The sequence below is a fragment of the Protopterus annectens genome, chromosome 16.part0 (assembly GCF_019279795.1).
Source record: "Protopterus annectens isolate FY-2018-M chromosome 16.part0, PAN1.0, whole genome shotgun sequence".
Taxonomy (NCBI): Eukaryota; Metazoa; Chordata; order Ceratodontiformes; family Protopteridae; genus Protopterus; species Protopterus annectens.
The window spans coordinates 669,452,578-669,468,386 of record NC_056750.1 but is presented as its reverse complement, the minus strand read 5'-3'; positions in this window follow the sequence as shown (position 1 = coordinate 669,468,386).

Genomic DNA, 15,809 nt, shown 5'->3' with positions numbered 1-15,809 from the left:
TGGTGACAAGATTTAGGTCCCTAGAGCGTGTAGCTTGGAGGGATTGGGATTTCTTTAGGTGTAGCATGTTAAACAGCTCTGGGTTTGACATAGCTTTATATGTTAGGCAGAGATCACCTTGGAGTAGGTGATATGCTACACAGTAAAGCTGGAGTTTTTTGAGGCAGTCAGTGTAGGGCATTTGTTTGAGGCCAGCAATCCTCTTTGTGAGGTACTTCTGTGGCCTTTTCAGCTGCTGCGGATGTCTTGTGAGGTACATTGCAAAAGGGGCGTTGTACTCTATAATGGGTTTAACGAGTGTCGAGTAGAGGGGAACAATGACCTCTTTTTTCCTGGATGAGAACCCTTTTATGATGATGTGTGCCACGCAGAAGGACTGCCTGACTACTGTGGCGATGTGACTATCAAAGGAGAGGCTACTGTCCACCTGGGTCCCAAGGTCTCTTATCACACATTCAGTGTTAAGTAGACTGCAGCCTATGTGGTAGTTCAAGGGTACAGAGTTTTTACCAAAGGGGATGACACTGCACTTTTTGGCATTGAGCTTGATGCCATGGCTCTGACACCAGGCATCTGTCTCAGCGAAGCCCTTCTGTAGGATGTCCACATCATTTGGGGACTTGACTATGGATCCTAGTTTGCAGTCATCAGCGAACTTCATTAGCCAGAGGCCTTCTGTGTTAGCCTGTACTTCAGAGAAGTAGATACCAAACAGGAGAGGTCCCAGGACAGAACCCTGTGGTACTCCGCTTATCACTGCTTTGAGGTCAGATTTGGAGTCTGCAACTTTTACACTGTGGGTTCTGTCAGTGAACCAGTTGGCAACCCATCTTGTGATGTAGGGATTTATACCTAGTTTAGTGAGTTTAGCTATAATTCCAGAATGGGGGATGGTGTCAAAAGCCTTGGCGAGGTCAAGATAGGCTGTGTGAACCACCTTACCCTCACCTACGGCTTTGTTGACTGCCTCAAAGAAGTCGATCAGGTTCAGGAGGCATGATCTGCCTTTCACAAACCCAAACTGGGTGGTATCCAGAGTTTGGAGGTTACCAATGTCTTTGTTTATGAGTTCCATGATGATACGTTCCATGGCCTTGCAGACCAGGCTCATCAGGCTAATAAGTCGATAGTTCCCAGGATCAGAGGCGGCTCCCCCTTTGTAAAGTGGGATAACTGTTGCTGTGCACCATTCAGTGGGCACAAAGCCTGATACAAGGCTATTACTGAACATGGTACTTAAGTGGGGAGCCAGTTCGTTCTGAAGTTCATGTAAAACGTAGCCTAGGATATTGTCCGGTCCCATGGATGCTGTGTTTTTGGCTTTAGAGAGTGCAGCTTTTACCTGCGTAGTTGTGATTACAGGGACTCTGCATTCTTTCTGTATAGATATGGGCCTTTTATGGGGTTGGGGGGTAAAGTTAGCACTGAACCTATCTGCCAGGATGTTGGCAATATCACTTGGTTCTGTAATTTTCATGCCTTTGTGCTGTAACTCAGAGCAGATCTGGGTGTTGCCATCGAGATTATTGACATAGCTATAGAATGCTTTGTGGTTGTCCTTAGAATTAGTGGCGATTTTGTTTTCGTAGCTAGCTTTGGAGGATCTTATAAGGGATTTTACTCACTTTTGCAACAGTTTCTTCCTTTTGTTGTACAGTTTGTTTATGGCAGGGGACCACCAGATTGGCTTCCTTTTTTTGGAGGATAGTGTCTTGGTTCTCTTTGGGATAGCACGATCCATGTACTTGTGTAAGTGCTTATAGAGTGCATTTGTCTAGGATTCAGCAGTTGTAACTATATTGTCCATCTGCATGGGTGTCATGAAGTTCGCCACTTCTGTCTTAAGAAGCATGAGGTTGGCTTTGGAGACATTTTTTATTGTGGTTTCCTTAATGGGGGGTGGGGCGGGATGTGGATATCAAGGGTGATTAGCTTATGGTCGGATTGGACCAACGAGGAGTTGACTTCAGGTGTGGAACACCGGTCACTCATGTTGGTAATGACTGGGTCTAGAATATTGTTGCCCCTAGTGGGGGTGTGGATAATAGCTGGCTTTAGAGGATTTGATAAGGGATCTCAGCTATTTGTTGAGACTGATAAGGGAGGTTTTCCAGTCTTGTGACTTCATTTTTTTCTGCAACAGTTTTTTCCTTCTGTTGTAGAGTTTACTGATAGCTGGGGACTACCCGATTGGCTTCTTTTTTTTGGAGGAGAGCATCTTAGTTCTATTTGGTATGGCAAGGTCCATGCATTTGTGTACATGCTCATACAGTGCATTGGTGTAAGATTCGGCTGTCTTGCAGCTATTTTCCATTGGCATGGGTGCCGAAAAGTTACCCACCTCTGCTTTTGGGAGCCCAAAGTTGAATTTAGAGAAGTTTTTCAGGGTGATCTCCTTAGCAGGGGTGTAGGTGAGATTTCCATGGTGGTCAGTTTGTGGTCAGATTTAACCAGGGAGGAATTGACTATAGGTGTGGAGCAACAGTCTCCCATGTTGGTGATGACCAGGACGAGGATGTTGCTTCCTCTAGTGGGAGTCAGAATGAGCTGGTCCGGGGCACTGGAACTGATAAATTCTGGAAAGCATTGGGCCTGTATGTTGGTACTTGAACAGTTTTCCCAGTTGATGGAAGGGTAGTTGAAGTCACCCAGTATAAGAGTATTGGGTTGGACCTTGATAGATTCCAGGGTGCTTAGGAAGTTGGAGTGAGAGTCTAGGGACATGTTTGAGGTTCTGTAGCAGGCTTTGACTTGTATTGCTGTCTTACCCAGTGTTAGTTGTACCTGAAGTATCTCGGCTGCATTATGCTGGGCTACCAGTCTAGAGGTGTGCGTACCCTTTAAGAATATGGAGACACCACTGCCTCTGGAGCTTCCGGCCATATTCTGGGGCCGAAAGGTATGGAATGAGTTGTAACCTGGGAGTGCAGGGGTGCTTTTTGCCTCTTTAAACCAGGTCTCTGCTACAGCACAGATGTCGACATTCTCCATTTTGAGGAGAGCTTCAAGCGAGTGCATCGTGAGATTTAGACTTCTAGCATTGAGCAGCATGACCCTCAGATTGCGTTTGTTTATAGCTGTTACAGTGGAATTTTGGTCTTTGGAACACTGCCTAAAAAAGGCACTATATGGGGTAGCAACAGCCTTAGCCCGTACCCAGAATCCCAGGGGTGACAGATGCAGGCCATCTCTGGTAAAGCATCGAGGTCTGTTGATCATGTCATTCCAGGCAGACAGATACTAGATCCCCTTCGAATGACACTAGAAACTTAGCCAGTTGTTGAAGCCAATCATTTTCTGCTCATACTGTGGTATCATTCTGGGTGATGGTAGAATACTGCTCAGAGCTAGGGTCATACCTGCTTGGGCCACATAATCCGAGAGTTCTTTCACATTTCTTTTCACGTAGTACAAGGAGGTACGTCTCAGGTTATTCACACCCACATGGACAATGACTGAGTCATATTTGTACTTGTTGTGGAGTGACCTGAGTGCATGTGTTATGTAGCTGATCCTGGCACTTGATAGACAACCGACTGTCACCTTCTCCTTGTTCATCCTAGTGAGTGGGACATCAGTGTGCCTCACAATTGAGTCTCCTATGATTAGTACATTGGGCAAAGTGTTTTGCCTTTAGAGCTTAGGTTGAGAGGCACACTGTGGTGCTGAGCTATGTGTTCTGGGGTTGGTGTTGTGGTGGTCGAGTGCATTTCTGTCTCAGGGGTCTCTGTTGTTTGGGTAAATTTTTATTGAGAGCCTCTGCGAAGGTGGGTGTATGGTTTGTGTATTTATGTGTGGATTGTGATGGTTGGTGTTTTGGAGGGCTGTGTGTTCTATGTAGTGAGTTGAAGGTGTTGACCATCTCCTCTTAACCAGCTAGTCCGGTCTTGGTTGGAGCGTACACTGCTTCCAGTTTGGTGATATAAGTGCATCTCTCACAGGTATGAGTATAGGGAGCTATGAGGAGAGAGTTGTCTGTGTACATTAGACAGTTGCCACACTGTCTCAGAATGCCGAAGTGCACCAGGTTAGCAAGAAAAAGCACAAGAAATTGCTCTACAATCATACCAGGAGGGGTGGTCATAACTAATAAGTACTGGTGCTGTTACTGCATAGGAATAACTAGTGCTGATAGCACCTAAGTGTGCTACAATAAATGCTACAAAAGTATATTAAAGTGCTAGCCAATTAAGCTAACTGCAGTGAAATAAGTATAAGAACAAGCATGTTCCAAGGGAAAAATTGAAGAGAAGACTTTCTGGCACCGGTAATAGTTTACCTCAGCTGAGCACCACTGCATGGTGTGCAAACATGGGCTTTTAAACCAGAAAGTTAAAAGGGATGGAAAAAATGCCCAAACGGCCAAAAAACTACAATTTCTGGACCAGAAACCACTCCTCTTGTGGTAGATAGGCTACCTAGTGTTTACCACTCGCACTGATAAACTAGAAGGCTTCCCTCCAACACAGAAAGGTCTTGGGGGGGGGGCGCTCAAAAACTTACAAACCAGTCCTGAATACAGCAAATCTGTATCTGGACTAGACTAGTTACAGGAAAGGTGGGAAACAGGCTTAGAACTTTTTTTTTTTGCAGAAAAGCAGTTAGAACAGTAGCAAAACAAACCACTTTAAATGCAGTACAGGCTAGCGCACTTGAGTGTGTAGCAATATTAAGGCAACTACAGTTTAAATAAATGCAAATAAATAAAAAAAACAACAAAAAAACAAGTGCACAGAACAGTAAATTATGAAAACAATCAAAATGGAGGCACTTAGAATATCTCTTTTCTCCTTTCTGTTGCTCTTCTAGTCTGCAGGATGCCAAAACTGGATCCACAGAGCTTAAACAAGCACAAACCCACATAAAGACAGGCTTTTGAATCAAGGGTTTTATGTTGCACAATATAAACTTCAGCTGTGTAAAGTTATTTATGAAATTTGACTGTTTCGCCAGATGTGTTTCGGTCTACCAAGACACCTGTGTGTGGAATGTTAAGACTTATTGGTAGTTCTGCTGTGTTTATTTCCTTTTTATTTATGTTTCAGATTAATCCCACTAGACTTTGTGGCCTACTTTCAGGAGATGCCTGAGTTGGTATTCATATAACTAAAGTTTGACTGGGACACTACAGAAATTTCCCTACTTTGTAGGTGATGCTGGAGAGGTGCTTCCAGTATAGTCATGGGGAGTTTGATGTGCAAGGTGCAAGGGATCAGCTCCAAATTACAAGATGATGGTGAGATGCTTAATGGCACTCTTGGTATGGCGAATTTTGAGGATGAAAAGAGCATTCTTGAATTTGAAGGGCTTGCAAAGAGATACTTTATGAAATTAATGTCAGCGCTTGATTTGAAAACTATCATCTCATAGTCATTGGGGCACAGTTCATGGAGAGAAAATGAGACAGAGAACTAGGAGGAAGTTGAAAAGATACAGGTACTGCCAAATGAGACTGTAAAATCACAGGAGCTGCCGAGAGGAGGAGGAGTGGAAATGAAGATGGTTGATGATGTCAGACATTCTTCATGCAGGCCAGAAAGTGAATACCGCAAGATAAAGACAGCAGTGTGACCTTTATTTAGTGGTTGCTAAAGGAAGAGAAGATGTTAACTACAACAAAGGGAAATGTTATCCATTTTCATTAAATTGGACAACAGGACGTACTACCAGACAGGTATTATTTACATGAGAAATTGAATGCACTGCTGGATTTTTGAGCTCCACAAATTAAAGCACTCATTCATGCACCAAGAGAACAAGTGTATGAAATAATGTGCAAGTCCATGAAAAGTATTTTCTTTCCAGGTGCTTATATTTAATAAAAGAAAACTGTTACATTGTTTAGACTGGAACATAACTGAACATAATGTGAGAAAATGCATTTGAATCTGGTCTGTTAGAGAAAATGTGCACTTAGCTGTGAAATTGAGGATAAAATGTAGCTATTGACTGGGCCTTGGGGGTTTGTCATTGATTTTCACACTGTTATAAAATTCTTATTTCACTTGCATGTCATTTACTTATTAGGGGAAGAAAGACAGTGGTGCATTACAGAAGGTAATCTTCTAAGTTTTACATCTGTCTTAATGAACAACCTTTGGTTAGGGAGTATCCTGAATGTTTTTGTATTTGGGAGTATGAAAAATGGGCATTTTCATAGGAGTGTGGACCAAGCAGTACCAGGGGTGTGAGGATATGGCTCATTTTTGTCCAGACTGTCATATGAAAAGATAAAATGAGAAACAGGATGTGACCTGGGCATGCCACCAAGAGCAAAAGGATGCTAATACTGATGAAGGACAAAATGTAAGGGAAAGAATCACTTTTCATAGAGTACAAAGGGGTCAAAGTAGGTATTTCACCTCATGGTAGTCTCTCTAACATTTTACCAAGTTCAGGAGGAAATTCTGGAAGCTCATATAAAAGATATAGAAGATCTTGGTGGTGAACTAAGTGAAGAAAACTGAGAATCAGGCAGCGTGATAAGAAAAGAGATGCATAATGCAGTGTTTGCATTTTAATGTTAATGGTCTAATGGCAAGTTCAAGAAGGGAAATTATGATTGATTGTGTGAAAGAGTAAGATTATGACATGGTATGTTTGCAAGATATTCTTTTTTTATAAAAACAGAGAGGGAATGAATGGCTACAGAAACTGGAATGTGACCTTTTTGGTGGGTTGTTTTGAGGAATGTTCGGGTGTGTTAATGTAGGTGAGAAATTAAGTTGTAGAAGTAGAGGAACGGGTTAGACATTGAAGGCTGGATAATGTATACTGATTGTTCAGTAAGAGCATATAGTTTTAGGATTGCTAATTTTTATACCCCCAAATATATAATTTTATGGCAGGAGTTTTTTTTTAAGTTTCAGGACATTACTTTAAGTGTTGATTACATCGTTTGTGTTCGGGGCTACTGTAATTGTCAATTGAGGGGTAAATTAAGCAATGAAAGAAGGATTATTTCTGAATTTATTGGTGTATGCTGATCTGAGGTCAACAAAGGGCTTGCTAGGAAGACTTATTATAGAGGGGCAATATATCCTGGGATAGATTATTAGGTAACATCCATAGGATCCATATGTGTCTGGAAATACTTTTCAGGTTAATAGCAGGATTTTTAGATCACACATCTTGGGTAGGAAATGTAGGACACAATAAACAAAGTTTATGACAGCAAGGGGTACTGATACAAGAGGCTTTGTGTCAGGAGAATTATAATGGTTATTTTGATAGATTGTGGGGAATCATCACAATAGAATGAAGACTATTAGACAAACTGGGTTGAATGGTGGGCAGCACTGAAAGGCAATATCAGCAGAGAATTTAAATATTTAGTGCCTTTAATAATCCAAACGTATGTACTGAAGGAAGCACAAGAGATAGAAAATGTAAATGAGACGCTAGAAATGGGGAAAGTAATAGGAAGTCAGATTGAGGATGAGTATGAGTTTTAGAAGAAAAGGCTTCATAGGGAATTTAGGTTATAAATAACCTAAATATTTATATTAAAAGTAACCTAAATATTTAGATTAAAAATAACCTAAATACACACACACACACACACATATATTTATATATATATATATATATAGAGAGAGAGAGAGAGAGAGAGAGAGTACAAGCCAAAAGGATAAAGCGTGACCATTATCATGTGAAAAGAAAAAAAGGAACAGAAGCACATGGAGGTATTAAGAGGAAGGGGAATGAGTGGAGAATGCAGAGCAGAAGATGGAGGTTTTAGAAGATTACTTAAAAATGAAAAAGTGGGAAAACAGGAAAGGAACTATATCAGAGGAATTAAGAAGTAAGTCAACTTTTTCTGTTGGAATTTTTACAGCCACTGAAGCAAATAATAATACCACTCTATGACGTGATAGAGGCGGGGAGCACTGGTTTTATCAGAACATGGGTGAAAGGAAAAGATGTGCGGTGCTTAATATATTTGATGGGTGCCTACTGAACAGGAGTATCAATACTGAGAAATATATGAAGGAGGAGTAAAAAAAGTGGGGATTATAGGTTATTGTTTTATTAGCATCCTAGAATCCTATTTCTTTGTTTGGGACAGATTATACACTTTTGACTAGATTCATCTTAAACAGAAAGAAGTCTGGTGTAGAATTTGAGAATGGCACTGGGAATAGGAAAGAAAAAAATATATTTAGAATTTTATGGCAGATTCCAAGTGTAGTGAATTTAATTGAAGAAATATAAAAAAGTTAATCAATAAACATAGACTGAGAGAATGTACACATACCTCTCAACTATCCGGATTTTAACAGAATATCCAAATTTTTGCCTTATATTTTTGTTCATTTTCTCATAAAATTGTGGTTTTCTGGCAAATCGCTGGGAAATCACTTAGGACTGAAGTCAGAAAATAATAGCAGACATTTGAGTTTCAAACTTCATATCCTTCAGAAAAGTTATGCTAATACAAAAGCTGTTACACAACCAACTTTTTAACTTTGTAAGAGCAGTATTTAAAAAGTGTCCCTATTTTTGGGCCTTTCTTCCCCCATCATTTGTGGCTTTGACCAGATGTCTTTCTCTAAGAAGTTGAGAGGTATGAATGTACATGATTATGTTAAGTACGAGACTGTTAAAGAAGCATTAGGAGGGGATGCAGTACACATATTAATTTTATTTTGGAGTTATACAGGAGATATTATGTTTTGCCAACTATGAATGGGTGGGTACGTGCAAGACATAAAGTTAAAAGAGGCATTATACCAGGGTACCCAGTGAGACCCTTAGTATTTGCTTGTTATATAAACATGATATTATGAGGATTGTAAATAAATGAGTGTTAGCATAAGCAAATGGTCCAATTGGTATGGCTATGGAATAATGTTTATTGCAGGACTTGATGGAGACATTAAAGGAAGAAGGAAGGAAATAATGTAGGGTTAAGACTGAATGAATGAACAAAAAACAGGGGATTTGATAAGAAATATATGGTAGCACGTACAGAAATATCAGGTGATAACATTCAAGTATTGGCTGTGGATTTTAGAAAAACAAGTAGGAGATGGAAGAGTTGTATATTATACTGGGTAATATCAGAGAAAACTGGAAGTTCTGAAAATGGTTTGTCATGTAAAATAAATTTATAATAAAATCTTTTTTTTTTGGTAAGTATAGCAGCATATGTGAATGGGATTATTTAGTCCCTGGCATTTTGTTTTTATTTGGAAAAAGAGATTAGGAAAATAAGTTTTAAAACCATGTTGAATAGACAGGTAAATCCCATTAAAGGGATAATTTTATATGGAAAAGGGGTTTAGGTTTGTTACAGCCTGTAGCTTTTTTAAGTTCACGTTGGATAAGATTTTTTATTTTTCTATTTTATTTGATGAGGAGGGAAATGCATGAAGATTTATTAGCTGGAGTTACAGCATGTTAGGACAGACGGGAACAGAAAGAGCACTGGAGGTTGGACATTGTTAAAAGGGATGTGAGAGACTTCACTAAAATGTTTATATAAGTAGAAAGTAAATTTTGAAAGCTTTACGTTAAGTCGGAAGGTATAATATGCATAGCTGATAAATAACATTTCTTGGATAAGTATCAAATTAGAAAAATTTGTTTCGGTGAAGGGAAAATGTTCACTGTTCATTGAAACTAATTTTGCTGACAGTGGAGTTTAACTTCTCTTCCACTGTTACGTGACCTTGGAATTGGTATATATAAATTCATGGGATGTGAGGGTGTACCCTCCCCCCAGGTCTATATTGCGAAATCAAAAAGGCAGTACATCGACTGCCGTTTTATCGACCCCAAAATACCGAAGTACACTTTACACAAATGGCCAGATCACCAAGTTTTTTCACAGGGAAAAAAATTGGTTGGCCATCGCCATGAATTTGACCTTTTCCCCACTGTAGTGTGATCTTGGAGTTGGTATATTTAGTTAGGAGGGGTGTGGGAGGAAAAAAACACCACTTTGCAGTGTTTGCAGTGGTGTGTCATGTCTGGTTGACCTAACGATTTTTTTCCCTGTGAAAAAACTCGGTGATCTGGCCGTTCGCATAAAGTGTACTTAGAGGTCGATGAAATGGCAGTTGATGTATTGCCATTTTAATTTCGTAACACAGACCATACACCCCATGGGGGAGCAGGGGTACTTGCCCCAAGTGCAAAAACATTTTGTGCTTCTTTTGGAGACAATAAATAGACTGCATGGTGTACTTTTTATTGTATAATAAGGTTTCAAACTCTTGTGACATTATAACAAGTATCTTTTTTAAAATTATTTTTTTGAAAAGGAATGTATTGTGAAGAATGGAATGTTGTGCTAATAAAAGCCCCTTCTCTGGGAGCAGCATTTGAGAGAGATTTGCTTCACAGTCATGAGGGATTCTGAGCAATCAAGGGTGGCAGGGACCAGTTCCGATCTTCAGGATTTGTATAAAGAATTTACCTGTGTAAGCACTGACAATTTGGAAGATGAAAAAAAATGTTCTAACTAGTGGAGTCTTGAGATTGCAGCAGCTGATGTCGGTTGCACATTCTCAAGTAATTGTTTCTGAGTCTCTGTAAGCAGAGTGATGGACAGGATTAAGAAGGATACATTTGTGCGAGGCATTTAATGAGAAGATACATTATTCTGATAATGTTTTGCAGAAGGAATCTGCAGGAGGAAGCGTTATATCTACAGCTCTGCCTGCTTTTGGATATTCTTCACATCAGTTAGGAACTGCATTTACTGATCATACTTTCATGGCACATCCTTCTTTTGTGCTGTGGTTGCAAGGACTCCTGAAACTTCAGTAGTGAAGGAAAAATATATATGTTGTGTGTGTGTTCTGCGGCTTCTCCACTGGACAAGTACTTTTTTGACAAATGAATTAATGCACTGTACTTGTAGTCTTGGCAGACGAGCTATTATTCTCAAACCTAAAGACTCTTTCTTTCTATGACATATCTTTTGAATTTAGCTCTACAACTTGGGCTTGCAGAAAACAGAAACAGGTAAGTCTGTGTATCCACATGTTAAGTTTCTTTTTCATGAACTACTCTGTAATAAAAGAAAATTAAAGACTTTAATTGAATTAGATTTACAAACTGTTGAGTTAACATAAAGCATATTTTATTTGTGAAATATTTAACATAATGCAATTTGGACTGGAGGTTGGAAAGTGTATGTGGAGCTGCACAATGCAGAAAACGATATGTGTCATTTAAATAAAATAATTGCTGTTTAAAGTTGGAATGCAGTTGTTCAATATAGAGGCCAGCCTTCTTGGAGTTATACCTGGCAAAATGACCAAGACTTTGCTAGAGACTTCACTGAGCATTTCTGTACACGGTGTAAAAAGAAAGGAAGTTTGCATGATATTGAGAATGCAAATGTACTAGGTGTGTCGACTCTATTGTAATTTTTAGCCAGGATATTTCAGACGGTGGTATGATCATTGGCTGTAGATGATTGTCACTGCTGAAGTGATACCCCAACCCAATGCTAATGAGCTTAACTTCTTTATTAGGCAAATATTTTGAGAAGTGCATTTTAGATCTTCCCCGGGATTAATGAAGCTTGGCGCAAGGCCGGCGTAAGGGCTGCGCCGGCGGTGCAGTGAATAGCCGGCGTAGTAGCGCCATATGCATATTAATGAGAGTGCACCGCAACCACAGACACGTGCGTAGTGTACGTGAGCGAGCCCAAGTAGGATGCGTCCAGAGGCGTGGCTAAGCCGGCATGCGGTGAGCAACCTAATGTGCTGACTGCCACGGTCCGCCCATAATAGTAATGGCAGCAGCCAGGGCCCATGCAGAATGAAACGCACGTAGAGTATGCAACATAGTACCCGTCCCAACTAAACGGAAAAGCAAATACAACCCACGAAGGCTTAAGTGTACCCGTCCAAGGAGCAAAGGATACGCATAAGACCGCGTTTGTCCCGCAATGCACCGTCAGTGGTTATACTCATAGAAGGTGTACGCAGCATGTCAGCGCCGCACCGACATAGGAGTAGCGACTAAGGTTACCACCTGTCCCACTTTGCGAGGGCAGTCCTCTATGGGCAGTTGTGTCCCGATAAAAATATTAAAAATGGCAAATGTGCTAAGATTGTAGGACATAATGATATCCCGTATTTAATGTAATGGTTGCATGAATTGGTTATTTCTGTAACTGAAATATCTCAATGTCACAAGAAACAGAATAAGCAACCAAACTGCCACAACAATAAGCTTTTATTTAGGCAAACAAGTGAAGTTCTATGCCATATAGTGACCGTGTGTATGTGTCGGCCTGTAAAATCAGATGTGAGTCTCGGAAATATCCCACCTTGGCAACTGGAAAAGGTGGCAACCCCAGTAGCGACATGGGCATGGTCACCAGGGTTACCAGCTGTCCCAATGTGCCATGGATAGTCCCTCATTGGACAGCTGTGTCCCTGCAAAAATCGAAAAAAAGGAAAATGACCTGAGATTCCCTGCCAAAAATATTCCCGCAATATACATGTAATAGTAGCATAAAACATATAATTTGTATATGAAACACATACATGGCATAAGAAACTGAATAAGGAACCCAAATGCTAACAGAATAAGCGATATTATGGCAAACAAGTAAAGTCCTGTCAACTCCACTTACTGTGGGTATGTGTTGTCCTGCAAAATCCGATGTTCCCACAAAACATGTCCCACTATGGGCATTGGAAAAGGTGCCAACCATAATGGTCACAAGCAGTAGTGAGAGTACATAGCCGGGTAGCTGTGTTGACATAACAACAGGAAGGAACCAAGATACCTTAAACACAGGCAAACATGTGCATAGCAACATATCCAACACCCAGCAACGTCTCTGTCGCATACACTGGATGGCGTATGTTGAAGTGTAATATCCAGAAGCAGAACCCATGCATTCAGATGTAATACACAATAGCCTCATTGTAGCATGTAAGTCCCACCCATGTACACCTGTGCACCCAAACCTGCTAGCATCCGTGTGCAGCTATACACCTACACACAATGTGCATACCTGAAATGTGGTAAGATGTTTGTGTTAGGCAGTGCCACGCGGGCAAATACGTACCCCACATGTCACCAACCCACCTCAGGTACTGATATGGAAATGGCTGCATGTGAATGTGTCTGCAGAATGCGGGATGCATGTGGTATGTACCCGTCCAAACCATATAGGTTTGCATACGACACGGTGCACATAACTGTACACATGTGGACAAGTCGGGTTGTTGAACCACTGCATCGATGATTAGCTATGCAGAGAAGTCGAACACATATAGCGGAACACGTGCCTACCAAACAGGACGTCCTAACAGGGTGCTAAAGGCAAAGAAGGGGAAGGTGGGACATCACATGTGGAGAGTAGCGTTGCCGGACGGCCAAATACACACGGTCAAGGTAAAGGACGGAACAACATGCATATGGCGGATGGATGTTGTTCAAAAAATATATATAGAAACACATATGAAGTGCCAGTTTAGACTCGAAATACTATATAATGCATTGAATTGTACCATACAATATGGCAGTAGAACTGATCATGCATGTAATTGGTGAAGCTAAGCTGTAGTGTGATGGAATTCTGACCCTGGCAGTAACCAGTACAGCAGGCTAATGTCTCTCAGCATTAATTATCTGCTGGGTGACAGAAAAATAAATGTATGTACATGCATAACATCACCCCTTCCCTGAGGAGGATGGCCTTGTGAGCTCTATCGAAGATAAGAGTACAACTGCTTACCAGAGACAGAAACCAACGGTATAAGAAATGAACTGACTACTGTATCGGAACAGTCCAGGGTCCTTGAAACAGCTACAATCACAGAAGGACACTGTAATTGACCAGGTGCCTTGCAAGGCTGTGTTATTCTCATGGGAAAACATTTTAAAAGCACGACCTCAGCACCCACGTATGTATAGACTATTGCGGACCATAGTGATGGAAATGCCCTGTGACCGACCACGACAGTAAGGTGGGCAAAAGCTGATTGTAAACACTATATAAAGAAATTGCTTACTGTATAGAGTCAGACAAAACTCTCATACTTGGACTGTATATTATTTTGCCTGCCTGTGTACACTACTAAAACGTTGTGAACCCGAGCCTCCTGTGTTATTGACTGTCACTTAGAAAAGCCTACTGATAACTATAGTCTGGTTTTAACAACTTATTTGACATTGTGATCCTTCTTATCCGGAATTCCCTTGGTAAGCTACAGGTCAGAGTGCATGGGTGGTTAGACATCTGCGCAGGAGAATTTGCCTAAATGGTTCTTCTTGAATGAAAAGACCTTCGACTGAATTGTTGTGTGTAAAGAGGCTGTCTACCATCTGATCTGTGGCTGAAAAGCGGAAAACTGGATCCCAAGAAGAAAACGTGCAGTCTTAAACAGGAGGCTCAGGTAAGGAGTGTTTGCCTCTTTGTGTCTATTGTAGATCAGGGACCAGACTACATTGTGTTTCTGTTAACAGTCGTGATAGCGGGTCGAAGACCAATCCAAATAGTGTTAAATCTGGACATAGGTCAGGGGAACACAGAGCAGAGTAAATAGTCATTGTAGACACTACAGTGGATACAGGGAAGGAGATACCACGTGGTACGAGAGAAGGGTACGTAACAGTCGTGTAGGGGATATGGGAGATTAGTGAACAAACAGATCATGTGATCCGCGTTTGACGGGTGACGTGAAGTATATGCAATCGCAGAGAGCACATAATGTGAGATATTCAGCAAAATGGGGTAATAAATATGACATTGATGGTATATTAGACAAAATATCGTTACTGAAACATTGTAATCTCTGAAAATGTGATGCACATGTTCTAGGGTAACCACCTGTCCCACCCTGTGAGGGACAGTCCCCCTTTGGCCAGTTGTGTCCTGCAAACAAACAGAACAAATGGCAAATGTCCTGATATCTCAGGACAAAGATTTCCCAGATATCTTTTCAAATGGTAGCATAAAACAGTAATTTTGTATCTGGAACAACAAAATATCATAATAAACAGAATAAGCAACTGAAATGCTACAAGAATTGGTAGCTCTCCTGGCAAAAAGTGAAATCCTGTCCTATGTACTGGCCGTGGGTATGCTTTTTCTTGCAAATTACGAACACTAATGTCCCACATTGTGCATTTGAAAAGGTGGCAGCCCTAAGATGTGCAGGCGACAAAACAGCGACAATTGGGTATCTGTCAAGCACATAGGTGGATTGAGGTAGTGAACCGAAGGGAACAGAACACTACAAATGCGAAAGCATCATACACAGAGAAGATAATAATACAGTAGTAGCGACAGCCCCCCCACCCCCTACCACCTCCGATACCACATCCAGGATATGAAGCGGGAGGGCAGGCTAGTCCCCACACGTTATCCTGTGGCAACAGAGGTATCACAACGACCAAATGTAACAGAAGCTATTGAAACCACATCCCGAACTCGTAACATACCTAGGGACACTCGAGTAAGAAGACAGTCACTAGAACAGAGTGAGGATATCTGTCAATTAATTGAAGTACCGAACCCTCATGCAGGACAGGAAGGCCAGGACCCAACCCCAGTAGTGTATAGACCGTGGACACCAGATGATATCTGTAAAGTCACAGAGGAATTCCCATCTACAAAGTAATCGCTATTCACCATGCAATACCCCTGTATCTTCTGATCGGAAAACAAAGGGGGAATGGCGGATGGTACAGGATTTACAAGCTGTAAATCATGTAATAATACCTAGGGTACCGATGGTGCCAGACCCACACACAATATTGAATGCTATGAACACGCCACAGAAGTATCTTACCGTGGTACATATAAGCTATGCTTCCTTTGCAATACC